Source organism: Scyliorhinus canicula, chromosome 8 (genome assembly GCF_902713615.1).
Source record: "Scyliorhinus canicula chromosome 8, sScyCan1.1, whole genome shotgun sequence".
NCBI lineage: Eukaryota > Metazoa > Chordata > Chondrichthyes > Carcharhiniformes > Scyliorhinidae > Scyliorhinus > Scyliorhinus canicula.
The window spans coordinates 105,891,348-105,898,174 of NC_052153.1; positions in this window are offsets into that span (position 1 = coordinate 105,891,348).

Here is a 6,827-nt window from a genome sequence, read left to right on the forward strand (position 1 = left end):
ATACTTTTTAGGTGAATTGGACTTTCTGAAGTGTACCTGAACTGGCGCCGGAATATAGTGACTAGGGGATTTTCACAGTAACTTCATTGTGTGTTACTGTCAGCCTACATGTGACTATAATAAAGATCATTATTGTTATTAACAAATAGGTTGGGGCTTTGGGGGATTTGGGGCGTCACTTTGGGGGATCAAGAGATTGGGGTGCCATTTAAAAATGGTGCCCTGATCTCTTCCTGCACAGACGCCCTCTGAGGTCCAAAAAAATAATCGAGTTTCATTTGATAGCCAGGTTGTTATCGGCGCTTGGACACCCCACTAAACACGCCCACAATGGGAAACACACTGCCAAACCCGTCCAAAATGATCCAATGACCACACTGCAACCGAAAAGCAGCTTATATGGTGCAGCATGGCTGATTGAAGCCAGGAGACCCCGCTCTCGGGATCTACACCGCTCCTAACACCTCGCAAGATCAAATGCGATCTCGCGAGACGTTACAATGTAAATCCCAGCCATTGTAAGCGGGATCATTTTAAGCAAATCTGCATATTAGAGCGAGACAGCTAGTCTGACTTTAATATGCAGTTTTGCGAGGTACCCGAGGTGCTGGGATCTATCCCCTTTGCCTCATAGTTCTTGGATGAGCCATGTTCAGCACTGGTCCCCACAAATGGGGACCAGATAGAACGGCTCTTGTGGGGGTCTCCCAGGGGTTAGAGGTTTCTAGGTGCATGCTGGAGCATCCTGGCACTGCCAGCCTATTACCCTGGCAGTGCCAGCCTGGCTCCCTTGCAGTGTGAGCATGGCACCCTGGAAGCCATGTTGGTGTAAGCCTGGCACTGTAAACTGGCAGGGGCACTACCAGGTTGGCACTGCCAAGGTGCCAAGCTGAAATTTTTTGTATGCGAGCAATCAGGACAGGAATGCACTGCACGGGTGTTGGGGGAGGGTTTACAGGGGACCAGTGGCCCTTCATAATGTGTTGGGACTTGAGGGTAAGTTGGGGTGTGCATCAGGGCCTTGGATATCGGGACACCATTTAAAAATGGCGTCCCGATCTCTCGCTACACTGAGGAGTTTTGGCGAGCGGCGCTCCTTGGTGTTGAAAACAGGACTCTGTGCAGCTTTGGCCGCACGTTCCCCACTGAGGACCCTTATTTAACACAAGTGGTGTTTCATAGTCATGTGTTTCTTGGTGCTATGAATGGCGGGAAACATGCGGCTAAATGCGCTCGCTATGGGACTTTGTTCCCATTTAATTGAATTGTGCCATCAGAGAGATTTTTTTGTTGAATTCCATCCTTAGTCTTCCAAATGGAGAATTCCAGCCATTATAGCTCCAAATTTGCAGATGACACAAAGATGGTTGGGAGGATGAGCTGTGAAGAGGATGTCGAGCTGCTTTAGTGTCATTTAGGCAAGTTGAGAGAGTGGGCAAGTACATGGCACATGCAGTATAATGTGGATAAATGGGAGGTTATCCACTTTGGTAGCAAAAACAGGAAGGTAGATTATGTAAATTTTAAGAGAGGAACGTGCAATGAGACCTGGGTGTCCTCGTACACCAGTCACTGAAGGTAAGCATGCAGGTACAGCAGGCGGTAAAGAAGGCAATTGGTGTGTTGGCCTTCATAGCGAGAGGATTCGAGAACAGGAGCAGGGATGTCTTCCTGCAATTATACAGGACCTTGGTGAGACCACACCTAGAATATAGTGTGCAGATTTGGTCTCCTTATCTGAGGAAGGATGTTCTTGCTGCAGAGAGAGTGCAGCGAAAGTTTACCAGACTGATTCTTAAAATGGTGGGATTGACTCATGAAAAGAGATTGAGTTGGTTAGGATTATATTTGCTGGAGTTCAGAAGAAGTAAGGGGGAATCTCATACAAATTTCTAACAGGACTAGACAGGGTAGATGCAAGAAGGATGTTCCCAATGTGTTGTTACGGGATGTTCCTGTAACAGCCTCCCCGAACAGGTGCCGGAATGTGGCGACTAGGGGCTTTTCACAGTAACTTCATTTGAAGCCTACTCGTGACAATAAGCGATTGACATTTTTCATTTCATTTCATGTTGGGGAGTCCAGAAGCAGGGGTCACACTCTGAGGATACAGGGGAGACCATTTGGGACAATGATTAGAAATGTCTTTACCCAGAGAGTGGAATTCAAGAATTCAGGAAAGCTTGGCTGCGGTGCTGTTTAAACCTAAAGATTGAGTTTCATACAGATATACTTGAAACATCCATTGGAGTCTTGAAGAATACGCGGCGATCTTATTGAAACACATAATCCTGAGGGCACGACAGGGTGGATGCTTGGATGACCTTTTCCCTTGTGAGAGGCTACAACTGAGGGACACAATTTAAAAATTTCCAATCTCCAATTTATGATGGAGATGAGGAGATTTTCATTTCTCAGTGGGTTGTTAGTTTATGGAATTTTCTTTCCCAGGGAGGCCTTGAGGCAGGGTTTTTGAATAATTTTAAGGTTGAGTTTGATAGACTCTTGAATGACAAGGGAGTCAAAGGGGGTGGACAGGAAAGTAGGGGTTACAATCAGATCAGCCATGAACTTATCAAATGGTGGAGCTGGGTCGAGCTGCTGAATGGCCTACTCTTCCTCCTAATTTGCATGTTCACATGTTCGTGTGAATCTCACTGATTCTCTCTAACCAGTTCTCACACATTTATCTGATTGTCTGTCACAAGCTCATTCTCTCCACTCTCACTGATGACCAACAGCTTTATTGAACAGTCCAGTGATTTGAATCCATCGTATGCATGAACCGTGGATTTTATTTCAAAAATCAAGAAGCATGTCACAATAATGTAGTACGACTTACTTGCATATACAGTGATTTCTGAAAACTGGGAATGGGAAAGGGTCAGCTGGATCCACTGGATAATTTGAACTCAATATTTGGATTCAGAGGTTTAATTTGTTCAGAATGCATTTTAGCACACGGCTAATTTGAATTATATATATTTTTGCACTATTTCAAAACATAGTAAAGTTATTGCACTAAATTAATATGAATTTGACATGAATTCACCAGGAATAGCAATCTTCTCAAAATAATGTACAGAGGAAATTAAACTTCTTTAATTCATATAAATCTGGAAATGGTAGCATGTTTTTTGTTGTGTTTCTTAACCTGTCCCCAATAGCAAAGCTTGTCTTTTGTGTATAAAACAAGAGTCTTCCATGGATAATTTACAGCAATCAATGCAAACAGTTCACAACATTCAGGAGTATACCATCAATGAACTTTAGAAAGTAATACTGGATGAGTCACAGGATAAAAGTGAAGAGAAGCAAGTGATAATAATAATCGCTTATTGTCACAAGTAGGCTTCAATGAAGTTACTGTGAGAAGCCCCTAGCCGCCACATTCCGGCACCTGTTCAAGGAGGCCGGTACGGGAATTGAACCCGCGCTGCTGCCTTGTTCTGCATTACAAGCCAGCTGTAGCCAGAATCTGATGGCCGGACAAAATAAACCAAATATTTTCTGGAGAATCCCTGGAAAACCAATTGCAATATCAGCAGTAAGACCTCAAGAAGATATTTTGCTTTTAAGTAGCCACCTCCCTTTGAAAGCTATTGCAGAAAGATCCATTCACATTAATTTCGCAAGTTCCAGTAAAAGGCCCAATTCCAGTTTGGATGTCACAATGTATATTAATTCACAACCTGTCATCAATGAAGACCTGAAAATTAGAAGATGGAGCAGTGTGCCAACATTGATTTGAATTTTATCATAAGGTTGGTCATCTCACCACCTTGATAGGAAGTGGGCCATGGCCACATGTCAGTACGCAGCAGAAGTCTGGGATGACAATTTACCAGCAGCACCACTGTAGTGCTGTCAGTCAGGTTCCAACAATTGGGGAGAGGCAACGTCCAGTTTCAGAGTTGTAGCGATGGGGGCTGCCATTTTTTTTTAACCTGGCAGTCTCTTCATGTGACAGCAGCCAAGAGCCTCATCCACTCATAACACATTTTGGAAAATCGTGTGTTGTAGGCACCAAAATTATATATTTAATGACTGAAGCAAGGACTTACAAAATTATCCTCCACTCTCCAGCGCTATACTTTCCTGACTACTTAGCATCTGAAAAACAGTGGAAGTGCTAGTTCCAGCTCCATAACATCAATGCCCTGTAACCTTGGAGAAATGTCACTTCACAATAGTGGAGCAGTTAAGCTTTTAAATTGCACATTTTATAAAAATTGAACAAAATTTTATAAAGGGATATTTTACTGTTATTACAAAAGCAAAAGATTGCATGTTGTGGTTTTTCTCTTTTCCGCAAATGAATCGAAAGCGTCTCAGGTACAGAACAATTGTTTATTGATCAACGCGTTGGATAGCCAGTTTCAGCTGGAGACCTCCAGAGCTGACTCTGCTCTACACATGGAATCAAGTAACATTTGTACAGAACGAATTACGTAGACAATAATATTGTTTACATTGGATCATGTCTGTTTTAAATTTTACATCAAACAAGTTAAATATATGCACTCAAGCAGAGTGAGTGTTATCTACCCTTATCTACCCTTCATTTTTCTATGGATCTCGCCGTAACCTGTCTACTTGGTCTTGGGTCGAATTAGAAAACCATGTTTGTTAACCTTTATGCTGAATGCTGTAGAATGTGCCATGTCAGCTTTGAGCTGACATCTTTATGGAAATCGCTTTAGTACACTGTACTACCTAAATAGATTTTAAGATGCCTTATAATAAGTGTAAATTGTCCTCCTAGATTATTGTTAATAAATCCTTATCATTTGCTGCCCCACAACCATGCAGATACTGGAAATGTGAAATGAAAATAGAAAATATTGGAAATACTCAGCAGCTGTGGCAGCATCTGGCAGAAAGTTTACAGACCTGAAAGGTCTACTCTGTCCCTCCACAGAGGCTGCCAGGCTTGCTGGATTCTTTAAGCATTTAAAAAAATTATTTCATGCGCTATAGGCATTACTAGCAAGGCCAGCATTTGTTATCCATCCTTAATTACCGTTGAACTGAATACCTTGCGAGGCATTTTCAATCTTTATTTATTTGACAGTTTTTGATTATTCATTGATATATGGTCGCCATTAAAATATTTGCAGATTGCCTATAAGTGTTTCCCAATAATGGTCTGTTAAAGTTTAACTATCTCTTCAGGAGGCCCAGGAAACTAGCTTTACACAGGCCCAAGTTTTTTTTTAACTTGTTGAACAATTAAGCTAATTAAAGATTTTTGAAGATGTATAAGATTTAATTAAAGGCAAAGCTATTTTCAGTACACTGGTGTGTTTACTATGCAACAAGGGTATAAAAGACGAACATGCTCATCATGGCAGTCAATCTCGGAGCATATGCTGATGTGCGGGAACACTGCCAGCCTCCAGCATATATTGGAAAATCACAGGCAGCACAACTTATGATTAGCTGATCTGCACTGGCAGCAAATTACTTTGGAAATTGCACTACCTCCTCAGCTACAACAACATACATTTATCTCTTCCCTTAGGCAGTATCTTTGGATTGAGGATGAATTGCCTCCACACCGGTTCAATGGGTTCTCAGATAGCTGAAACATCTAATGTGTGCTTTAACATACATTTATGTAGTTCCTTTAACATCCCAAGAAGATGAATAACCAACTCATAATTGAAGCAGAGAAAACATGAAATGAAAATTATAAGACACACATATCTACCATGCAGAACACCGAGCTCCATATTTAAAAAGTTTTTAAAATTTGAACTCTTCACTAAAAACATAATGGATTCGGAAGTGGGGAGCTGAGCAGACATTGCAGAATTTTCTCTTCATTGAGAATAACAGTATTAAATATGATTTTTTATGATTAATGGCTCCTTTGGTGTTCTTCAAGCTTATTTTGGAAAGTCCTCAGACGTGTGTGCCGTTTGTGACACACTTCCTCCTGGTTAGTTTAGCCTCAGTTACATGACTAAACATGTCAGTCCTGTCATGTTATTGTAATAATATAAGTCCTTGAGATTATTTGTTGCATAAGACACACGGCATCCATCACCCATAAAGGATTGGGTAAACACATTGTGGATTAATTTATTAAGACTAAGCAAATGAGATCAGTTGAACAATGTTGTATCATTTTGGAAACATTAAGAGCTTGTGTGTGCACTCTGCTCAAAGCAAAAATGTCACTACGACAGGATCACATGACTCATGTCCCTTCCGGTGATGCTGTGCTCATATACCTTAGGAACATACTATAACACCCCTTTTTCTTTTTAAAGATAATTTCCACCCTTTCAAAGACGTGTAGCTGTTTACAATATTTGTTCATGTTTAGTTACTATTTCATAAATGCAGAAAACTGCTGCATCGACAAGTCTCCAAAGAATAAAGGTAACCTGCTGGTGTGCCTAGTTCTTGTAATGGTAACCTTGTCTGGAGGTTTCCTTAATTGCGCACAGTGTTCAATTACTTCATGGGACCTTGGTTCTGAATAAGTCCTTGTCACTTTGGATTTGGATTTGTTTATTGTCACGTGTCCCGAGGTACAGTGAAAAGTATTTTTCTGCGAGCAGCTCAACAGATCATTAAGTACATGACAAGAAGAGAAAATACATAAGGGCAATACCGGCATCTGGTGAAGCATACAGGGGGTGTAGTATTAATCAGGTCAGTCCATAAGAGAGTCATTTAGGAGTCTGGTAACAGGGAAAGAAGCTGTTTTTGAGTCTGTTTGTGCGTTTTCTCAGACTTTTATATCTCCTGCCGGATGGAAGAAGTTGGGAAAGTGAGTAAGCCGGGTGGGAGGGGTCTTTGATTATGCTGTCCGC